Source organism: Dioscorea cayenensis, unplaced genomic scaffold (assembly GCF_009730915.1).
Source record: "Dioscorea cayenensis subsp. rotundata cultivar TDr96_F1 unplaced genomic scaffold, TDr96_F1_v2_PseudoChromosome.rev07_lg8_w22 25.fasta BLBR01001770.1, whole genome shotgun sequence".
NCBI lineage: Eukaryota > Viridiplantae > Streptophyta > Magnoliopsida > Dioscoreales > Dioscoreaceae > Dioscorea > Dioscorea cayenensis.
Window position 1 is genome coordinate 1 of NW_024088161.1, and position 22,018 is coordinate 22,018.

General features: G+C 36.3%; 1 non-coding gene across 1 annotated transcript; it reads right to left on the reverse strand.

Moving 5' to 3' along the window:
- Positions 1-13,562: 13,562 nt before the first annotated feature.
- LOC120256972 lies at positions 13,563-13,668 on the reverse strand. Its single transcript, XR_005535473.1, has one exon. It is a non-coding gene; the product is annotated as a small nucleolar RNA R71 (small nucleolar RNA).
- Between the last annotated feature and the right edge of the window lie 8,350 nt (positions 13,669-22,018).

Sequence of the window (22,018 nt, forward strand, 5' to 3'; positions counted from 1 at the left end):
TATATTCTCTGATTCTTTAGCGGATATATATGTCATCAGGGATTATTGTATATTAGGCTAATACCATTTGGCGTTTAGACATTATATATGGTTCAATTTTATACACAATTATAGGTTCAACTTCTTGTGTTGAAATATATATTTGGTATTCTAAATATAAAATTAATCTTTGATTATAATTGTATTTCTTTTGAAAATTTATTATTTTATTTTTATTTTAAGTTTCTTTGAGAATTTTGGGTTGCAGAAGGGTATTTTTTTAGAGATTTTAATGCTCTACTTGCGGTAGTGCGCAGTCAACATGATCAGCAAATGCGATAATAAAATATTCCTAGAAATGAGTGACAACTCATTTTACACACAAGGTAAATTTTTTTGGAGGATTCTGAGCTTTAACCTTTTTCTTTTAGATACTCAAACTTTGATTTGTATCAAAATGCATCTCAACGTGACCTTTCTGAGGCGGGTCACCTATGGTCGGCAACTTAACAACGATGTAATAGGTGATTCATTATCACCACAGAGCACCTTGCAGCGTTCAATCACACTTAAAGGGTTATGATGTCTATTACACACGACTAAGGAGAAGACCATCCCCTTTTCTCCACAAGGTAAAGGCAAAGGTCGAGTTAAGCGAAAATTGCGGGTGATTGGAGATAGAGCTGTAAGCCATCTGAATCGACGCATAATGGGTCTCTTCATCAAAGCTCGAAGTCACACATGCGGCTTCGCCGCGCAGTTTGCTAGATTGTTTTGCAAATCTACCTTCATTGCCCTGATAGTCTTCTTCGCGACCTATCTTTCGAAACTATAGTGCGAGTCACGAAAATCCTCCTCCTCATCAGCATTTCTTCCCTTGTCCTTACGGTTTTGCTTCTTCGTGCTGAATCATCCACAACCTCATCTTGATCTTCCTCTACATATTTCAATAGTCCCACAGTTTGCATCACTACTTACATTCGCTCACTAAGCGGTGAAATAGTTAAGAACACAATTGATGAAGAGAGAATCAAAGAGAGGAAGAAGCTATGCAAAGGTAACATCCACCTGCTACCTAAGATATTAAAAACTTGAGAAGTCCAAACAACTTAGTTTGGTTTTACTAATAGCTTACAGAGTGCAATAGTCACTCAATTTCAATCTTGTGTTACAATAGGAGGAGGCACGGGGATTACCCATCACACCCATGCTTTGGGTTAGTACTTTCGTGGCAACATATAGCCACGTCTTATACCCTCGCGCCCGAGTAAGATTCATAGTTAAAAGAGTGATTGGGTCCCTATCATCCCACACCTCAACTTGGGTGAACCAGAGAGCTGAGCGGAGAAAACAATTTCTGAGGAGAAAAGAGTTGGGTGAAACATGTGACTATACGAGGAAGGTCAGGCGAGAGGGATTAGAAGATAACCTGCGGCATTTGTGGTGCACAAAGGTCGTAATAAGGAGGTTCCATGGGTGCAGCGAGTTTATATTCCAAATCAAACTAGTTTCTATAACAAGAATGTGTCAATTATATTTTTGTTTCACAATCACTTGCACTCCTAGAACTGCGAAAACAAAAATGTAAGAGAGGACTCTCACAGTGAGTGAGACTTCATTGGGAGTGGACTTACCTGCTAGTGTTAGCCAAAGAGGCAGTCCAGATTAGGAATACTGCTTTCGGTCAAAAGGCGGTATTGGCAAGCCTTCCATTATGGAATTTCTTTTGATTGTTTGACGCTCAGTTTTTCTTAAATTGTGACAATTGAAATCAATTGATTGTGATCCCTAATCAATAGTTTACAATACTTGTATTTGATCCCCTTTTATGCAATTTTTTACAATTCTTGTTGGAACAACATATGGGACAACACCTTGCTCCCAAACACAAGAGCATGTGTCACAAGTGGGTGATTCCAAAAGCTTAACTGAATTCATTTCTGGAGTACTTAATATAGTTCTTAATATGTTTACCTTATCAACCTTTGTAATGTCATGGTAACATTGAAGGTGGACGTCGGATATATGCAAACATTTGATATGGGCTCATATATAAATGCAAATGAATTTAGTAGGCTAGACATGGGTGGAGAAAAGGTGCAAAAGCTCTTACTCTCTTCTATCCCAGGTAAGTGCTTATTCAGTTTTTCCTTGTGGAGTAGCTGTAAATGAGCCATCCCAATTTTAAATTCTTGATGATGATGCTTCTTAGGAGGAATTGATAAAATTATTTGTAGGATTCTAGACCCACAACAGTAATGGCACATGGATTGAGTTGTATACTGATTAATCAAATGTGAAAAAGGCAGTAAGAGAAGTTGCAGGAGGGAAAAAGACAAACTTCAAACCTTGCAATGGAAGCACATCCTTATGGAAGAAAACCTACCTCCCAATCATAAACAACTGCTTTAGTTATGTTGAAGACTCAATTAAAAACCAAAGAAGGAAGAATTGACAAGCCAGGGAGGTCTTGACAAAAGGAGAAAAGATTTGGTGGCCACCGAGAATTGGAGCCCATTCGATTCAGTCGATCCTTACAAAACCTTCTTAAGATGCAAAAAGTGTTTGCCTTACCTTTTTACTTTTGTTTTTGGAAATCTGTTGCTTCATGAAGCTAGGGTTTTAGTATTATCAATTAACTATTTTTTGTAAAGCATTGTTTTGCAGTGCCTAATTTTGTAAATATGCAGTTTTAGTGAATCTAGGGTTTTCATGTTAACATTTTTGTAAGCAATGTTCTGCAGTGCCTTTTTTTTTTGTAAACCTACATTTTCAGTGAAAATATGCTTTTCGTATTACCAGTCAACAATTTTGTAAAGCCTTGTTGTACAGTGCCTATTTTTATTATGTAGTAAAATCTCAATTTGAACTTATTGTTTTTCTCAATCTATAAAATAAATTATTGTGAAGGAGGCTGTAGTTGCAGTGTCATTTCTCTCTTAACCTGCAGAATCAAGAAAAGTGCATCAACTGCATATGTGCATAGTCCCAACTCCAATATGTTGATATCTCACAAAGTTTCATTACACTTGTAGCACTTATTATGTCCAATTTGTTTTACATGTAAATTTAACTCTTTCGATATAGTTTCAGCAGAAATTTAGGTTTATTTTTCACATATTTGATCACTCTATTTTTACATCTAAAAATCGAACGATACGTTCAAATGCAACCATTGTTGTGTTTATAACATAAAACAGAGAAAAACTAATGTAGGAACTGAGTTTAAACTCTCCAGCTGCCATTCTAACAAATGCTTACTATGTCAGGAAAAAGTTGTAAATCATTAACAACCTCTCTAATAACGCATACCTCCTAATTACAATCATTCATCACCATGTAATCAATTCACTACTGAATACAATTAACTTTTCATTTCATTATATAATCATTATACTTGAGTCTTACTAGTGTTCCTCTTGGCAGCTACAAAGCCTTTGTCTACAGGATCCTTCGCAACAATAGCAGAAACCTTTCAATGGGAATTGCCCAATACTAACCTAGATACCAACCCCCAGATCAAATCAACACAAGAGATTAAGAAAAAACCAAAAAATATAAGAAAATAGAGCTATCTCCTTTCTCCGGCAAGCAAATAAGCTGGCACTCCAGCATGGTTGGGTTATTTGCTCACTCCATCCCTCCCAGAAATGCATAATCATGTTTCTCTTTCTCTATCTCCAATTACTCAGCAATTTTTTGCTAACTCCTGCGTGGTTGGGTTATTTGCCTTCACTGAGATGTTGAACAAGTCCTTGCTAATCGGTGGAGAAAAAGGGATGGTCTTCTTCTTGATGTGTGTAATGACATCGTAATTCTTTAAGTGGTGATGTGGAATTGATGCCGTGGCAAACACCTGTGCTAACAATGAAATCCCGGCCTCCATAAGTTGCCCGAATTGGCTGGGTGACTTACTGGTGAAGCCGAAGTCAATGTTGGGATACCTTTTTGATACAAATCTAAGTTTGGATACCTTAAAGAAAAAGGTAACAATTTGGTAACCTCCAAAAAATTTACACACAAAATGTGGCTATAGCGGATTGCTACAATGTTCCCGGGTATATGACATTCCACACTTTATTACCATGGTAATCTTATTATTGTGGTCAAACACTAAACTTGTGAACCAAATAGGCCCTATATGAAATTAAAATACTGAGAATAATCCAATTGATTTAAAAGCTTGAAACTTAATGGTTTTAAGTATCATTTCCTTTTTATCTTATCTTTTTCTGTTTTTTATATGTCATTGCTTTACTTGGTTTTGAAGTTTTATGTTGGATTGGTTTTGCAGAAATAAACTTTAGGCTTTATTAGATAATTATTTTAAATTTATTAAAATAGTGAACAATTTAACATCACTCATGAGTCCCTCAAGTATTTATTAATATTTTATAAATTTGGAAATTACTTATTTAAAAAGTTTAATTGCAAAATTGGTTGAAGCTTATGGTTTTTTGAACACTTTCTTTAGAAAATCATATTATGTTAAAATATAATTAAAGTATGTTTGGTGTTTTATTTATTTGAAAAAAATAATAGTCACAATATTAAAATATAGAGAAAATTAGTTATGTTAAAAAAAAATTCATAATTCCAGGGAATTATATAATACTATTTTTTCAAGAAAAATCACTGTTGATGAAGAGCTGCACTGCAAAGCTAAATTTTTAAAAATAGGGATTGAGTGGGAATACTGAAAATCGGAAGAATCATTTAAAGATTTCATAAACTTTCAAGGGTCTATAATTATTTTTCCTCTAGTTTATAATATCTAAACTTTTATGTCTGCTCCATCAAAATTAGTTACTTAAAAATAATGGAAATTCTAAAATATCTAATTTCTAGTTTCACATTCTTAAAATTTATTTTTAACATGAATTTTAGTTGATTTAATTATCAACATAAAATCCACCTTTATTACGAACATATGTCAATCAAGATGTATATTAACTTTTAAATAAGTTTTGGTTTATAATAATTTCTATTCCTATAAATAAATAAAAATAAAGTAATTTTCTTCAAAATATTAAAATTTTCTTCCAAGATGTATTTGATTAATAATTATTAATCGGTTTTATCTTAATGTTTTGCTATGATTGTATTTCCTCCAACATCTCAAATGAAGTAATTATAATTTATTTTTCATTTTATTTTCCCTCCCATTCCTCCATCAATTAAAATTGTTATATACCATAGTGAATAGCTTTATTTCGCTTAAATTTTATCACTCATGCAAAATGCCTAATTTTTTTCACCTAATTAAATCACATGAAACTCTTGTTCATGAACATGCCTTTTGATTGGTTATTTTTAGTCTTTTTACCAATTACCACTTAAAGATTCCAAGATATTACTTTTCCCCCTCATTGTTTTTTTAAAGTATATCTCCTCGATTCTTTTTATTTTTTTAAAACAATTTTATCTTTTTATATTATTAATTATTGAGCATTCTAGGACTCAAATACCCATTTATAACTTATTAAATGGGACTTCTTATTTCAAATTTTTATTTTGTTAACTTTGATAATTTTAAACAAGATTAACTAACTTGGCATAAAACTAAATTTTTTTTTTACTATATGGATAAGCTACCACATTCACACCTGTTTAAGCCTTAACCATGCATGTGGAAACTCAACTCAACCATCACCCATTTCACTATCATTTTCTTAAATTTATTAAAATTAATAAATAGTCAGAAAAATATTGAAAATAACATTAATTATAGAAACATAAATAAAACTTAATTCCGCAATTTTCTCCAAAAGAAAATTAAATGGGAGCTGCTTGACTTATAGACAAGCTTTATCATGAAGTAAATAAATAAATAATAGCGAGTACTGATTACTTGTGAAGTATTATCCACCCGAATCAAAGGGCGTATCACATCTAGAATAAATCATAATAAAAATAATATTTAATAAAATCATCCATATATATTTTAGTGCAAAATTATTAATTGAAAATATAATTTTGTGTAAAATTCTATTTATAACTTTATTATTTATTTGTTTAAAATTTAATTTAAATTAAACGAAAGTTTCCTCTCGGTAGCAAATTCTAGACTTCGAAACCTATAACACAACTTATTATTGAACAAAAGTATATTCCAACTATTTTGAAAATAAAGAAATTTTAATATTGAGAGTTTGACAAGTTTACGGCAAAGAAAGCAATTAAATTGGATATGTTTTTTATTGAAAGTGAATCTAACCTTCAGACGTGGCATCATTTTGAAAGTTTTATATTTTTCAATATTTAAGAAAATAATTAATTAATTACATTTTTTAGACTAATAAATTAACAGCCTGAGTTTTATTGATTCAGTTTGCCAACTTGTAAATAATTTTTGTCTAGATAAAAATTAGTTTTATTCGGAGTAGCTTAATCCATATCGGCACTTAGCCATAAAACTTCATACATAATGAATAATAGACGATGTCACCTTTTTATATGAATATAAAGCAGCTAAAACAATACTCTAACCACGGATGCATAGATATATACAATATAAGAATAGTATAAGAATCCCTGATGACCTCCCCCTACACTGGCTCATACTCAATCGAGCTATCCAATGGTTGACTTCATACAAAATACATATATTAAGAATGTAGTATATTATTATATAATGTGTATTGTTCATTATATTGAGAAATAAAAATAAAAATAATGAACTTTTTAACGCCATAATAATTCTAGTTAGATTCAAACTCATGAAAACATAATTGACTCACTTTTGATTTTTGAATTAATTCTTAGACTTGGTGCTTTTGAATTTAAAACCAAGATGAGCTCAAACAAAAAATTCTGAGCTAATTTCAAACAAACTTGATTCATTTACAATGTTAATAACAAATCCATCCATCTTAGTTAATTTTTTATGATCTTAAATTAGAGTTTTTTTTTTGGCATATAACTATCTTCGTCACGCATTTAATTCAATTTAACATCCACTTTATTAATATTTAATAAAAACTCTGTAATATCCACTTTCATTGCAAATAGCCTGCCTCTTTGCTCAAATCCGCTAACAAGGATGTGAGGAACGGCAAACATAATATCATTATTTAAGTCCATTTTGATCGTTTGCCAATTTTTTTAAAGATTAATTAGAAACTTATTTAATTATTACAATAAAGGATCGTTCAGGTGTATATTTTTATTTTTATATTTTTGTGTTATGTTTTTTATATGAAAGTGTAGATTTGAAGTTTACTATCATAATTTATATATTAATAAAAAATTATGTTCAAGATATTCTCTTCGTTGTAACATGAGGCTAATGAGCTGTCAATCACAAAGAAAATAGATATTTTATGGGGTTTTATTAAGTATTGATGACTTAAGAAGTGAGTAAATTGAGGGGTTACATGAAAAAATACTTTTAAATTAAAATGTCTTATATGAAGTAGATTATATATATATATATATATTTAAAACTAAATTGACTCATGATATTTTTAATTATTTTAAAAACTAAATGGCACAATGGTTGAGGTACAACACAAGTACTAATGCTGTTTTATATTTGATATTCAATGGTATCACAAAATTTTGTTGAGTTGTTTCCTACCCAATTCACACAAAGTATTGGGAAAAAAAGTGATGAAATTATTGTATTACCCATTGAATTGTTCTATGTTTATTTTACAATTAAAAATTCTAAATCAATATTTAATGAAGTTTTCTTGCCTATTACATATTCACCACTTATTTATTATAATTAAGAAAATTATATTAATAATTAAGTATTAAAAATATTTAAAGTTACAACTTAGATTTTTCATTAAGAAAACACCAATTTATTTATTATAAACTATATAAATTTTTTATATAAACAAATCTTGGTCACATTATTGTAAATTTTTATTTTAATTGATAACAATTATGTTTTTAAATTGTACTATAAACTTAATAAATTTTTTGTATCTCAAAATTTCGCTTATAAGAGTTGACATAATTTGAGCAATGTGATAAACATATGGAATTTCAAATATTAAATCTAAATTTAATTAGATACCCAAGAGAATTTGGTGAGATGAATCTGACTTGGACGCCGGCAATCCAATGTGGTCACCGGATTTCCACGTCACTTGCCCTAGTGACCTTGCCACGTGGATTAAAATTCCACATAATCTCCATGTCATGTTATTTAGGCCATGTCAACCCCATTCTTCTTCTTCTTCTTCTTTTTCTAATCTCTTCCATTCGAGAATCCTGAGGGACATAGTGGAAACTACGAGGAGAGGAGGGTGTGAATTGCTAGGAAAGGAGGGTATGATTCCGGGTATGAAAGCAGCCGATCAACATCACTATTCAACTTTTTGGTCTTGCATTAGCTCTTAAATATTGTATTCAAAACTTATTTTGGTTCAGAGGGAGTTGTGAGGAAATCTTCACCAATGGAAGTTATGAAGATATCTGAACATCATACACATTGTCTTTGCATTCACTTTTGTTTATTATGACTATTTTTCTATAAAATTACTTGAATGTAGTTGATGTCCCTTGAACACATTTCTTGAACTAATATTATGTTAAGAATTTGTCTTGTGTGATATTTCTCTTACAATGAGAGTGTTGTGAAGTTGTGACAGAGCTAAATTGAAATTTAGATTAATATCTTCTTTTAGCTCAATTTTCTCCACATTAGAGGTGTAGCTATTGATTTAAAAATTTATAAAGGTATTGAGGATCCTCTCACTTAAAGCGTAGGAGATGTAGTTTGTTATTGAGTAAGTACTGAAATTTAAGAGCATCTAATGTTGACAAAAAAATAACTTTAGAAATTAATTTGTACATATATACACATAAATACCACAAAGTTTCTAGTTTAAAAGACTCCCTTTCCACAGAATATTGTGAATCATAAGCAAAGGAAAAACTCATTCATTGGAGAGATAAACATTTACAAAAGATTTACAATAATCTTTCCCTTATAATTTGGTCATTTGTACAATGTTAGCCATACTTACCCCAAAACATGATTATATACAGCAACAAGCGTATAAGACAGCTTTTCATCTCAAAAAGATATCTACAACATTCATTGGTTCCTTCCATATATATGCAAGAGAACTTGGTGGAACCCATGCTTTTTATTCTTTGTACCAAATTCTTCTATGTTCCTATCTTTAACAAATTTATCTTTCATTTTTGACCTCAAGACAAGTATTGTTAAATTTGAAGGGGCCACTTTATTGGGGCTATTTTTCCTTGCATCAACAGACTCTTTGCTCTTATTTTCATAGACTTTATCCTTTTTTTCCTCCTTTAGTCTCTAATTTTTCCCTCTTCACTAGTGTCTCGTGTCATGTGCTAAATTAGTGAAAGTTTGCACAGTAGATATTAACCATCCTGTATTAGTAAAAAATGTACAATGCGCTTCAAGCATTGAGAGTACATTGTTGTGTTTTTGTACTATACATACCGTGACATGTGTTCTATTGAAACATTTTCATCAACTATAGGTTCCTCATTTCCAATCCCCTTGCTTAGAAGATTAGCCTGGAGCATAATTTCAACATACAAATAGCACAAGCAAAACGATCCTATATTTCAACATACAAATAGCACAAATAGCACAAGATTAGCCTGGAGCATAATTTCAACATACAAAATCAAGACAATTATCATACATATGCAAAATGTTCCCCAAGAACATCAGTTGTCAATTGCTTCCATTGGACCATTTGTATCATCTTAACATGTGCACTAAAACCAACCAAGTTATGTTCAGCTTTTAGTCATTACTCCAAAATGATCCTATATTTACTTAATAGATAAAACTTACGAAGCATTCACATTTTTCTTCCCCAACTATATGTTCAAAGATCCTATGCACTTTCCCTTCTATTTTTTCCCCGAAAACTCATAGAAATACTAATTGTCAATATACATAATATAACATACACATAACATAAACAAAGGGACTAATATAGGTAGACTTGCTCCACATGATATCTCTTATTGTGTCATTGAACACCATAGATGGTCCGTTTTATTGTTGTGTCCTTTCTGCTTATCCTTCCATTGTTAAATCCAACATTTCCCTCACCTGCTTCTTTTCTCCTAAGGATGGGCTTCCTACCTCTTTGCTTGTTTGCTAGCTCAGGTGGAATCATTGGGTTTTCATTAATTTTAGGCCAACAAACACTATCCTGAGTTGGAATTAGGAGGTAGTTGTATATTGTCAAGAATGTGGTGACCTTACAGCGATTATCTATGTAATCCTTAGGTTTGTCTTTGTTATAAAATATGGATGAGCGTGCATGAGCACAAGGAAATCATGTTACTTGCCATCTCCTATAAGTAAAACTTTTCACCTTGATATCAACTATAAAATGACCACCATTACCCGAAATTTGGTATTTATCTACCCAAGACCATGTTGTACTATAAAACAAGCCTAGGTTCTTCAACTTTCCTAATTTTTTTACAATCTCTGGACAATGTTGGGTAGTACAGTTTTTCATGCCATCTCTTTTCTTTTGGATTATCTTCTATAGTGTGTCCTAATCATCTCATTCTATGGTTATAATACCTTTTCGTTCTTGCTCTAGGATGTTAAGAATTAAAGCATCTCACTATAGGTTATTTAACAATGTCATAATTGAATTATGGTGCTGGAAGTATACTCTAGTGTAGGAGGTTCTATGCTTAAGAGCTTATATGCATCCGTAAACATCCTAGTCTGTATATTCCATCGTTGCCTGGATTAAATTTGAATGTGTAAATAGCTACAGTAACAAGCCCAAAGCTGGTCCTGCAAGAGGTTTTCCCTAGGAGTTTTTCTAAAATTGGTGCAAATATGTCCATACAAAATCTACGTTCACTATGAGGAATAATTTGTTGGATTGCAAAGTATAAGCCACTACGTTTTGATTTGTTAACATACTAGCAACCAGCAAGCAAGAAGAAGCCACTAAAGAAAAGAAAGTGAACATGTGCCACCCATGAGCAAAGTACTCTAAAGAAAACTATAAAACCAATTAAAACTATAGGTTTTAAGCATGTAAATGGTCGGCCACTCATGAATGCCTCACGGCATAACTATTTGTTATGTCCGCCGTCCCTGGTGGCAATCTGAGAATCACAATCCACCTCATGGGCTCTCCGTTCCAGCATCTGGCGCGATAGGGGTAGATGCAAGCGCTTGCATCTATTCCAACGGCATTCAAGTAGCGTCAGTCTCCAGCAAGTCCCTCATGAAGAATCCAATCCACCGAGTATGGATGTGCCCGGACGTCGCCAAGAAACCAACTTTGAGCGCTAATGGCAGAAGTGCTGGCAGTTTTCAGAGACACCTTTTGTTAGATATGTTTGAACATCACAAATGGATCTGCTGTGGTGGCTCCCAATTAATTGAACGCTCATAATCATACGCCTTGTAATTTGAGTTTTTCCATCACATCCAAAAGATCTCTGATTACAAAGTAGACAAGGAAGAATGTACATGGTGTGTGTTAGCACATTATTATATCAATGAATTTCTTTTAACTGGCATTTAATTTGATAGCTGGAATAAAAACCAAGAATAAAACCTACTTTGCTAATGTAATGCATTTGTAAACCTAAGCTATTAAATTTACCTATTTGAAGTTATTCTACAACTTGAATGACTTAATTTATCTATGGCAAGGGAATGATCCGGCATCCATCTATGTATTTCTTTTGCTACCGTTTTGTAATTACATGCCCAAGGTTCTCTCTTCAGGCATCCTCCGTGTTTGGATCGTTCTTGTCCTCACCATAGTGTAACTCAAGCGGTGAAAATGACTTTTCAAAATGTCAGGCATTTTCTACCTAGGTTTATGCCAATATACAAATGTATTGTTAATCCAATACCAATTGCTTCTTTGAACCAAAGCAAAGCCTGAATCCTAATTTTAGATCGGGTTCCTGTTATACTGTACATCCCTGGGCTAAAGTCTACATCTAGGCCTTTACGGAGCAAGATCTTCCTATCATAATAGCAGCAAGAATGTAACCTTGGCAGCAATGTAGTGCATAAGATGGGTTCTACTTTCTCGATCCATCCCTCAGATTTCTCCTGGTAGTGCATTACTTCAGTATAGAAATCAGACAAGTATCCACATCTAAACCTCTTCACTCACTCATGAAGTTGAATATGAATCATTGATAAGCCGCCGATAATATCATTATTTTTCTTTTATGTTTTACATGCACGGTTTGGAGCATCATTTTTCACCAAGGGTATATGTCCTGTTATAATGTATTTGGTGTTCTTTTGTGCAGTTAGGTTGTGGAATGCCTTGAAGGAGAGAAAAGGAAGCAAAGTATAGGCTATAAAGATACATTTTGAAGTTGTTGTTAATTCAAGGACCAAGACACGAGAGAGAGTTCATGAGCGTGGAGATGTGTGCCACTTTGCAGGGGGCTCAGCCAATTTGCTAGTTAAGGGAAGGCACAGGAAGTTAGATCTATTTTTGTGAATCGGTTTCACTCTTAGTCCCCAGCGCATTGCAGCTATATAGACGGGTGTCGAGGCTGAGGCACCCTCCACCGGACCTTGGAGGGAACTAGTACCGTGGCTTGGAGGCTAGGGCGGTATTCTTGGATTACCTCGACTCATTAAACTCGTTTAGCCAGTTATGACAGAGTCTCGAGATTCATGTTAGATCCTAGGGGGAACATTGCTCGGATACTCTCATCTTCTATTGAGTGAGATCTCTTCACTTTTTATCTTGTCCTCTGCTTGCTTATTAATATTCTTGCAATTAGTTCACTTCATCACAACCATTGATTTTGACTAGATAACTAAGAATTGGTTACTACTAATACTTTTGTTCCATGTAATTCAATCCACCACCAATCGGGGTATTTTATTACTTTAACACCATGCACCTTGTGGAATACACATGCAACTCGGGATCGCGTCAAGTTTTTGGCACTACGTGGGAGCGGGATATTTGAACACTAGGACTTGGTTACTTTAATGGTTCACATTTTCATTTGCTTTTTCTACTTCATATTTTCTTTCTTTTCGCCATTCTCATTGTTTCTCTTTTCATTGATTTTAGAGTACAGAGGTCGACCTGAGGAAACCCTTTGACATTAGTTGAAGAAGATCCTGAAATTGAGTGTAGATTTCATAAAAGGGGAAAGGAACCTGCACAAGAATAGAATTTTCCAACTGAAATAGAGGTTGAAGAATCCAATAATATGATAGAATAAGAGGGGCAACAAAGAACACTTTCAGATTTTGCTAGGCCTACAATTCGTGGGACATAATCGAGCATTGTTAGGCCACCTATAGCAGCCCTGAATTTTTGAGTTAAAGCTGGGTTTTATTCATATGGTTTAACAGTCCGCACAGTTTAATGGGTTAGCCGATGAAGACCCGAACAATCATGTTGAGAATTTTCTTGAAGTGTATGACATGTTGAAGATCAATGGGGTTTCGGATGATGCAATTCGCTTGAGGGCTTTCCCATTCTCATTGAAGGAAAGAGCCAAACACTGGTTCCATTCATTGCCAAGGGCTTCCATCACAATATGGAAGGAAATGGTCGAAGCTTTCCTTGCAAGGTATTTCCCTCTGGGAAAGTCTGCGAAGCTTCAAAATGAGATCTCTTCATTTGTTCAGATGGAGCTTGAATCATTATTTTAGACTTGGGAATGATTCAGGGACCTCTTGCGGAAGTGTCCACAACATGGGTTCCCCGAATGGATGGTTATTCACACATTCTACAATGGGTTGAACTCAAGCACCAAACAACTTTTTGATGCCACCGCGGGAGGAACATTGGGAAACAAGGCCCCCAACAAGGCCCGATAATTGATCAAAGAAATGGGTTTGAATAGCTACCAATGGAATGCAAGAAAAAAGAAGAAAATGGCCAAATTTCATGAGATTGATGTGGTTACTTCCTTGGCAGCCCAAGTAGAGGCATTGAGCAAGAAATTGGACACTTTGACTTCACCAAGAGTGGCCGCACTCACAAGTTGTGAGGGTCGTGGGGGTTCGGATATACCATCTGATTGTCCTATCTCGATTGCTACTCTAGCCCTAATTGAACAAGTAGATTTTATGGGTAATTCGGGAAGAGGACAAGGTAATCCTTATAGCAACACCTACAACCAAGGGTGGAGGAGCCACTTAAATCTCTCACGGGGCATTCAAGGGCAACAAAAGGCTGTTGCCTCACCAAGATTTTAGCAAACACCTTTGATTTCGGAGAGAGTTTCATAATTAGAAAGGGTTTTATCAAAGTTTATTCAATCAACCGACACAAGGTTCCACAACATAGAGGTAACACTCGCAATCACACCACTTTCTTACACAATTTAGAGAATTAAGTGGGATAAATAGTGAAGTATTTAGCGGAAAGGCCTCTAGGAAGCTTGCCAAGTAACACCGAGACTAACCTAAGAGAGCAAGTGAAGGCGATCACTTTGAGGAGTGGTTGAGAGCTCCAAGAAAACCTCACTGCAGAGAAGAATTCTGAAATGCTTCAAGCTAAAACCCCACTGGGAATAATGCTGAAATTCCTCAAGAAAAACTAAAAGATAAGGTGCTAGACAAGGAGAAAGAGCCAGCTGTGTCACCCCCTTCATATACTCCAAGAATTCCTTGTCCGGCACATTTGAAGAAAGACCAAACTGATGAGCAAAATAGGAAATTCCTGGATTTATTCAAGCAGTTACACATCAACATTTCGTTTGTGGAGGCGTTGTCCCAATTGCCTCGTTATGCAAAGTTCTTGAAGGACCTCAACAAGAGGAAGATGGAAGAGAGTGTGGCTGTGGTTTTAGAAGGTAATTATTTGGCAATGCTTCAGAAAAATTTGCCAAACAAAATGAAATATTTGGGAAGTTTTATCATACCATGTGTAATCAGAGGTTTGGGAAAAAAAAACCTTGGCCGATTTGGGGACTAGTATTAATGTCATGCCATACACTGTTTCAAAAATTGGGGTTGGGAGAGCCAAGACCAACCCGCATGACATTACAGCTAGCCGATCGCTTCGTTCGTCATCCTAGAGGTATAATTGAAGATGTTTTAGTAAAGGTTGACAAGTATATTTTTCCTGCAAATTTTGTGGTGCTAGATGTTGATGAAGACGTGGAGGTTCCATTAACTCTAGGAAGACCATTCCTATGAACTTCCAAGGTGCTCATTAACATGGATGGAGGCGAGATGACATTACGCATCGGAGAAGAAAAGATCACATACTGCCTAGCCGAAGCAATGAAGCATTCTCTTGACTTTGATGACTCTTGTTATTTTTTAGATGCTAATGATGAGATTACTAATGAGTTTTTGCAAGAATTTTTACATCCGGACCCATATGAGGAATAGCCCGACATGGAGGTGGAGAAAATGAACAATCATGAAGAACGAGTCCTCGAAGAGCAACCAAAGGGAGGATTCTAAAACAAATATTCCGCCATGTCAAGAGGTCGAGACGTCGCCACCGAAAGCACTCTAATACATTTGGATACAAGCATACAAAAGAAGAACACGACATTCCCTCATTCAGAAACATGTTTAATAAATTCTCCTAAAGTACACAGAATTTTTGTCCATCATGTGTGCAGATTGTAAAGAAGGAGATTTTTCATCTTTATGACCTACCATGAGGTAAGGACAAATACGTCAAGCTAAGTGACGTTAAATAAGCGCTTCTTGAGAGGCAACCCAACTTTTTAGTTAGTTTTTAGACTTAGAATTTAATTTCCGCAGTAATAAATTCATGAGTGAGTGCCTTGATTAATTTTTGTTGATCATTGGTGTTTTCATGGAATTTTTCAGTGATTTGAATTGGTTTTATGTGCATGGCATGGTTTAGGGTGAATTTAATGTTTACAGTTGAAAAATTAGTGCTAATTTGTAGTTTTGAGCCACTCGTGGACTGCTTGGAGAAATTTTATAGCCAATGCGGCCTCGTGGATTTTCCACACGGTCGTTTATAGTACCCATGCGGTGGTGTGGAATTTCTATACCCCCATGTGCCTATATGAAGGTGAAGAGACACTATTCATTGTCATATTCCCTAACACACCTTTTCATCTCCCACCTCTTCACCTCTATAAATCTCAACTCTTAGACTCCAAAATCTATTTTCTTCAACTTCTTGGAGATTTAGACCTGATTTGTCGGCCTTTCACCAAGTTTTCCTCTCCGACTCGCACTGGTACGCCCTCACTTCTTTCCATCCCTTCCATGTCTTCATTATCATTTCCATGGTGTTTTTCTTGGTTTTTATGTGCAAATTTTCTTAGGGAATCATGCTAGACACCTCTTAAAAGTGTAAAAATGGGTTTTGGAAGATGTAGGGGCCCGACCTTGGCCAACTTGGGCAAGGTCAGGCGCCCACGAGGGCGCGTGGCCCCCTTGGCCGCGCGCCCTACCCAGCCAGGCGCCCGTGTGGTAGGGAGCATGGGCACACGTCCCCGCCGAGCTGCAGCAGACGCCCGACCCACACGCTCGTGTGGCTGGCCCACGTAGGCGCGCCCCACCCAGGCCACGTGGTCGTGTGGCCTTGGGCCACGCCCAACCACGAGGACACGCGGGCGCTTGGCCTGCCCTCGCGCCCGCGTGGGTTGGGATAGTGGCCAGCATGCCCTGTTTGCACCATATTTTTTCATGCTAAACTGACTTCTTTTATTGTTTTATTTGCAGGTATGGCACCATGGACAAAGAAATTTGCTGAGAAACATTCTCGCCAAGATAGGGAGCCAACCCAACCACCGAAAATTGAATGTCCTGATCCTATTCATCAGCAGAGGTTCGAGCGTCTCCAGCGACTAAAATTTGGATAGTCACGCTTCATTGACTGGGATGCACTTGAGGAGATTGGTATTGCTGATGAAGTTAGAGAGCTTGTTAGCGTGGGTGGTTGGGACTGATTGTTCTCTATTCACGAGCCCGTCCAGCGAGACATTACTTTGGAGGTTCTTGCCCCATTCTCCTTCGATCGTACCATGGTCGATACTAATTTTGACACGGAGGATGCCATTTGTTTTCGAGCCTTTGGTCAGTTGCATGGGATGTCTCTAATCTAGTTCTCAGTGCTACTCGACTTATATGATGAGGATTATGTTGACACAGTCGAGTACACACAGCTACCTATTACCCTCCTGACCTTACTCCGGGCAAGATCTTTCGTGACTTATGTGGCAGCTAGTAGTATGTCCTTGGCCAGTCGAAGGCTTCTTTACTGACTTGACCGGTGCACAGGTACATTCATGCTATTCTCAGCCGATCGGTGACAGGACGTGGAGATGGGACAGGCTCACTTCGTTGGACCGACTTTTTTTTACCTCCATTCTATGGCAAAGAGAGTGTCCATCCATCTAGGATATGTCATAGCCGACTACCTCCGCCATCAGAGTGAGTTCTTGCGGATAGGAGCACTATTTGCGGGACCCTACATCACTCTTCTCATGATCAAGATGGGTTTACTCCACTCAGTTAGAGGCGAGGAGAGGATCAGTACCCCAGCACCTTCGGGATTGGTCATCCTCTGCTTGATGGGCATTGTGAGACGCACAGATATAGGTGGATATGCACTAGTGGAGCCATCATCTAAGAATGATGATAAGCCTGCTGAGGCTACAAAGACACCACCTGCTGGCGAGCCCATGGTCACTGAGGCAGCACCGGTAGCATCAGCCGACCCTGAGTCATCTTCTACTTGAGTTCATGAGTGTCTGGCTCGACTCGAGGCTACCGTGACTACCATCATTGAGAACCAGGCATGGATTCTGGAGCGACTTGATCTCATTTAGCAGACCCTTGATGAGGAAGTCTCATCTGACTCCGCGCCAGCTCCAGCACCAGCACCAAATGTCGACCCTTAAGGCGTCACACTCATAAGACTTCATTCTACTTTCTTTTGCTGTTATTTATTTTGTTAATATTTTGTGGATTTATGTACTCAAAAGGCTTCGCCTTCTTAGAGTTATTTTCATGTTTTGTTTTGTTTGCGAGTATGTGCTTTATTGTTCTATATTTATGAACTCGTATTTCTTTCTATTTTGTTGCGCTTCACTGAACCCCTTGTATTTCATGCAGATGGCCTTGAGAGTGATGTTGATGATGTTTTTATCAAAGACACGATCATGTGACATGGTTATATGGTCGTGTGAGCTTCACAACCCAATGAACAAAGCATACTCATGAGTTAGACTTCACCAAAAGATGAATGAGGAGTTCAGGGGAGTATTATTTTAATTGCATTCCCACACACAGTATGCTTCCATTGTTCCTATTTTTATTGTGCTTACATGTGTATATTGAGGACAATGTACATCTTAAGTGTGGGGGAGGGTGCACCTTATACTTGACTTTTACTTGTATTTTCATGAGCATGCTCTTGTTTCCAATGAAGGTTCATCTTAGGGTTAAGAGTTTAATTCTTAGTTTTTGGAGGTTGTAAACATTAGGTTTTATCATGATCTAATTTTCATCCAATTTACTTGAATATTTTTTGTCCGTTTGCTCTTTATGCATTTTTCTTACTCATTAGACCTATGAAAACTATAGTTCATTCTTTTTGGGACTTTAGCGTGCTATTTTTTTTTCTGAAATTTTTTTTTGGCAATTATGTGCTGTTTGTACATAGGGGGTGGAAAGAGCTATCACCTATGATGTATGTAGCTACTCTCATAAGTCAGATACTGGTTATGCCCTAATGAGAGAAAGAGCTATCTCATGGGATGTGTAAAAGTTACCACTTTTGGTAGAAAGAGCTACCACCTCGAAAGTGTGAAACCCACCCGGGAGGCATCTTGGGAAAGGGCTACCTTAGAGGATTGTGTGAAGCTACTACCTATTCTTTTTGTTTATAAATAAGTCCAATGTTAATAAGAACTTGGTGGTGGACATAGTTTTGACATGAGTTTAGTCTTTCACACACACACACACACACACACACACACACACACACACACATGCAGACTTCATTACTTTTATTTTTGATTGGATTGTTTGCTATAGCATTGATTGTTTTGTCTAGTGTTTTATTTTCTCCATAACTTTAGAATTTTATTCTTGTACTCTCTTGGTGAACCTAAGGCCAAGCACTTCTCTTTTATTTCCATGAGTTTAATGTTTAATTTTGCTTGAGGACAAGCAAAGGCTTGAGTGTGGGGTGGATTGATAAGTGCTTGAGTAGACATGTTTTTCTATACGTTTTACATGCACTAAGCGTCATTTTTACCATGTTTTATGTCTCATATAATGTATTTGGTGTTCTTTTGTGCAATTAGGTTGTGAATGCCTTGAAAGGAGAAAAGGAAGTAAAGATAGGCTATAAAGACACATTTTGGGAGTTCTTGTTTAATTCAAAGACCAAGACAAGAGAGGAGTTCATGAACGTGGAGATGCGTGCCAACTTCCAAGTAGACTCAATCCAATTTGCTAGTTGCAAAGGCACAAAGGCAGTCACATCTTCATGTTTCTTCTCTTTGTAAAGAATGCAAGACCTTTCAAATGATGAATCGACGAAGAAAAGTCTTATAGCCTATCACATGGACGTGTGCCCGACCACGTAGCGCCAAGAGAAGAGTGTTTGGACCACGGTTGTGAATAGTACTATAGCTAAGTATTGTAGCAAAATGTTGTAGCATTTTATTGTAGCAAAATTACTGTTCACGTGACTGCGTGAAAATTCCACGCAACTGAGTAGAAAAACCTGCAGCTCATGTGGACGCGTGGAAAATCCACACGGTCATGTAAAGACACGTGACAACAGCCGTTTGTCCTATTCTTTGCAGACTTTTTGCGGGGCTTTTTGCGAGCACTCTAAGGGCAAGATGGCTAGGGTTCTAGAGGAGGTCTTTTGCGATATTGGGGGTCGTCCTTCACCAACTTTGATCGATCTTCTCTTTATCATAGCATTGAGGGGGCCTTTGGCAACCTAGCTTCGGAGAAGGATTCTTCAAGATGTTGAGTGACCCATCAAGGCCATCATCACGAATTCAAGGGGGGTTGTCTCTATGGTTTACATTGCTATTCATTGTATTAATTTTTTTGTAATTTGCCTCATGGAGGGCTAAACCCTAGTAAATATTTGGGCATGTGAATTCTAGGATCTTATCTTTTGTAATGACTTGCTTTATGTTTATTATTAAATCCGAGTTGATTTGAGTTTTAATCTTGTGTTCCCATTGCTTGCATGTTTTATTGATCATTGTGATTGATTCTCTATGCATGATTTGTTACTTTGATGAGAGAGAGGTCTCCATTAGAGTTATAACTCCAAGGTTAAAAAGAGTTGAGAGGGGGAGTCATGAGATAGTGGAGTGTCCCCTTTCTCTTCTGACGAGTGTTTCATATCTCCATATTCCCTAGACTCTTTGCAACCATATTTTGTGTAAGGTGTGAGATTGAGAGATTTCTCCGCCTGGACCTTGTAGGGGGTTAAGGATCTTTGGCCTAGAAGTAGGGTTAGATCTATCTTTAGGAATCGGTTTCACTCTTAGGTATCATTAGAGCTTATTGTGGTCATATGGGGTGTGAGATGTTGAGATTGAGCGATTTCTCCACTGGGACCTTGTAGGGGACTAGTACCGGTGGCTTGGAGGCAAGGGACAGTTGTTCTTGGATTACCTCGACTCATTAAACTCGGTTTAGAAGAATTTAGCAAGTCTCAAGCTTCATGTTAGATCCTAGGGGGGGACATTGCCCTGATGCCTCATCTTTATTGATTCGACTACCCACTCACCGGGATATTTGATTACTTCGACACCCATGCACTTGCGATACACACACGCAATTCGGATCGTGTTAATCATATAACTCATTATCTTCATCATCATCTTTTTTTCTCACATTGATATCCAATCAAAATACTTTCCAAGTCAGCTTCCTCCCCTTCATTTTCTTCTACATCTTCTTCTACATCTTCTCTACATCATCTTCTACATCTTCTAAACCAACCTCTATTTGCTCTAATACATCCTTGTAGTCATTACTACTAGGCCCAACAGTCCTAACAAGGCTAGCCACCATATTACTACTACTAACATTGGCTTCTAACTTACTCCCCTTAATATACATATAGATGACCCTAGTAAAGTCCATGGATGAAGCCATTGATAAGACATCTGAATCAGTTTTAATTTCAACAAGCCAATGACTGCTCTTGATATCCAACCACCATAATGTGCAACCTTGCACATCTATTCCCAACTATTTGGCCATGTTAATGATTTCTACCAATGGAATTTTGTCTTTACAATAGTAGTCCACAAACCCTACTGATAAGTAGTGAACATTAGCTACCATACGGTGTACTAGAATTGTGAAAAATTCTGAGTTTTGGGATGTGACACAAATGTAAAAGCGTATTTAATTACTACACAACACTTAAGTGGAAAGAGTGATATTATAACTGATTAAAAAAAAAGAGAGATTTAATTATTTAAAACATAATACACTTAAAACTAATCCAATTATTGATAGTAGTCTATCATTGCTTAGATGGAAAGCTTTCATAGCTGGCAACAAAGATGCAACTAACAAGGTGTCATATCAAAGCATCAAAACTTGGTGTGAATTAAGGATTGTATTAAAATTTGATTATAAGCAATTGGGAAATTTTATTAAATACAATTGTCTGATGTTCAATCATTCTACATTACTGTCAAGCAAAGTTCATTAAATACACAAAAAAAAAATCTAGAAAAACATTGATAAGTGCTATATCATACATATCTTGTTGATTATCTTTTGCACTTAAGTGGTCTTCAAGAGTGTTTTTATAGATGATTTGGTTCTTAGTTTGTTCCAGTTATACTCTTAGGGAAAAAGAAGCACAACTCAAGTCAAAGTATGAAATGGGGAGCAAAACGGAGATGAAAACAATATTCAGAGAAATGCATGGGCAAGGTAGACACCCGTGTACTTGCCAGTGTATCCTACAAAATATTGACAAGATAGAGCATCCAAAGAAATACACAGCCCATGCATATGGCTGTGTATAAGACTGTGCATTCCCCACACTTAAATTCTCTCGAGAAGAACACCACCATACCTGTGCATCTCAAGAGCTGAGAAGCA